We start from the raw sequence: 2,786 nt of genomic DNA on the forward strand, positions 1-2,786 counted from the left end.
TGTGGTATATCTTGGATTTTGTAAGGCTTTTGATACTGTCTCACGTGACCTTCTCATAAACAAACTAGGGAAATACAATCTAGATGGAGCTACTATAAGGTGGGTGCATAACTGGTTGGAAGACCATTCCCAGAGAGTAGTTATCCGTGGTTCACAGTCATGCTGGAGGTGCATAATGAGTGGGGTCCCACAGGGATTGGTTCTGGGTTGGGTTCTGTTCAATATCTTCATCAGTGATTTAGATAACGGTATAGAGAGTACTCTTATAAAGTTTGCGGACCACACCAAGATGAGAGTGGTTGCAAGTGCTTTGGAGGATAGGATTAAAATTCAAAATGATCTGGACAAACTGGAGAAATGATCTGAAGTAAATAGAATGAAATTCAATAATGACAAATGCAAAGTACTCCACTTAAGAAAGAACAATCAGTTGCACACATACAAAATGGGAAATAACTGCCTAGGAAGGAGTACTGCAGAAAGAGATCTGGGGGGTCATAGTGGATCAAAAGCTAAATATGAGTCAACAGTGTAACACTGTTCCAAAAAAAAGCAAACCTCATTCTAGGATGTCTTAGCAGAAGTGTTGTAAGCAAGACATGAGAAGTAATTCTTCCACTCTACTCCCAACTGATTAGACCTAAGCTGGAGTATTCTGTTCAGTTCTGGGCGCCACATTTCAGGAAAGACGTGGACAAATTGGAGAAAGTCCAGAGAAGAGCAAGAAAAATGATCAACGGTCTAGAAAACATGACCTATGAGGGAAGATTAAAAAAAATTGGGTTTGTTTAGTCTGGAGAAGAGAAGACAGAGAGGGGACATAAAAGGTTGTTACAAGGAGGAGGGAGGAAAACTGTTCTCCTTAACCTCTGAGGATAGGACAAGAAGCAATGAGCTTAAATTGCAGCAAGGGTGGTTTAGGCTGGACATTAGGAAAAACTTCCTAACTGTCAGGGTGGTTAAGCATGGAATAAATTGCCTAGGGAGTTATGGAATCTCCATCATTGGAGATTTTTAAGAGCAGGTTAGACAAACACCTGTCAGGGATGGTCTAGATAATATTTAGTCCTGCCATAAGTGCAGGGGACTGGACTAGATGACCTCTCGAGGTCCCTTCCAGTCCTATGCCTCTGTGATTTTATTATCTCCACAGATAGAAAACAACTGTAGGACATGGCTAGCAGGAACCACACAGTTGTGATACAGTTCTTCTTTGTGGCTTTTTCCAACATCCTGGAGCTCCAAGTTTCACTTTTTTTTTCTGGTGCTGCTGTTGTACCTCATCACCATGGTGGGCAACATCCTCCTCATCACGATCACGGTGGTGGACCCTGCCCTTCAGTCCCCCATGTATTTCTTCCTTTGGAATTTGTCCTTTCTGGAAATGGGTTATACTTCGTCCACTACCCCCAAGATGCTGGTGAACTTATTCTCCGAGGACAAGAGTATTTCCTTCCTGGGCTGTGCCACACAGATGTATTTCTTCTCCTTCCTGGGGATCACTGAGTGTTGCCTGCTGGCTGCCATGGCATATGACTGTTACACGGCCATATGTCACCCACTGCGCTACACGACCATGATGATCAGAGGTGTGTGTCTCCAGCTCTCAAGTGTGTCCTGGCTCATCAGGGTGCTGGTGGGAGTCGGGCAGACAACTTTCATATTCCCTCTGCCCTACTGTGGGCCTATTAGCATCAACCACTTCTTCTGCAACCTGCCCCCGCTGCTGAAGTTGGCCTGCACGGATACCTACAGGAATGAAATAGCTGTTTACACCATCTCTGCCACCTTCATCATGGTCCCCTTCCTGCTCATCCTTGTATCCTACATCCGTATCCTCCACGCTATCCTCACTATTCCGTCAGCCGCGGGCAGGAGCAAAACTTTCTCCACCTGCTCCTCCCACCTCATCGTGGTGACCTTGTTTTTCGGGTCTGGCATTGTGAATATCTGAAGCCCAAATCCAGCTACTCACTCGGCAGCGACAAACTGCTTTCCCTGTTCTACTCAGTGGTGTCTCCAATGCTGAACCCTTTGATCTACAGCCTGAGGAACAAGGAGGTAAAGGAAGCCCTGAGAAGGGTGATGGCCAGAAAAATATTTATTTGAAAAGTGGGGGGAAAAATATTATTTTAATAGTCTTGTGATGGATTTGGAGTTGCCTGTTGTAGCCTGATCTATGAATCGTATATTAATTATATTGATTACTTAAGAATTCCCAGTTATCACTCTGAGGTATTGAAAGTTCTTGTCCCAGTATCAGGCCCAGTGTTATTAAAGTTACTGTTCAGTTGGGAACCCCGATGTCCACGGTTGCAACACTCACACTTTAGGAACCCTTCTGTCTTTGTAATTGTTTATTAATACATTCAGCAAAGTCACAAGCACTCTAACCCAGCAAGGTAGACTGAAATAATATATACTGTACATCTGAACATCCATATACTCCCACCATCCCTTGCAGAACAACCAGAAATGTTAGCCATTATCTTCCTCATCACCATCACCTTTCTCATAAGCACCAGTGGCCATCATCCTGGCACCTCCCAAGGGCTACATCTCTCTCTCCCCCTGCACACAGTCTGGGATACAACTTTTATAATATGTTATGTCAGGGGTAGTCAATAGGTGGACTGCGGGCCAAATCTGGACTGCCAGATGTTTTTGAATGGACTTCAAAATCTTTTAAATTACTTGTTGTTGTTATTATTGTTACTGTGGTGTGAAAAATGTTTCTCTGAAGTCTGGACCTTGACTATACCTTGACTAAGAAATTTGGACCTTGA

General features: G+C 43.9%; 1 pseudogene; it reads left to right on the plus strand.

Moving 5' to 3' along the window:
* The first annotated feature begins 1,173 nt into the window (after positions 1–1,173).
* On the plus strand, positions 1,174–2,109 carry LOC144274080 (olfactory receptor 10A4-like; annotated as a pseudogene).
* Positions 2,110–2,786: the final 677 nt, after the last annotated feature.

This window comes from Eretmochelys imbricata, chromosome 14, assembly GCF_965152235.1.
Source record: "Eretmochelys imbricata isolate rEreImb1 chromosome 14, rEreImb1.hap1, whole genome shotgun sequence".
NCBI lineage: Eukaryota > Metazoa > Chordata > Testudines > Cheloniidae > Eretmochelys > Eretmochelys imbricata.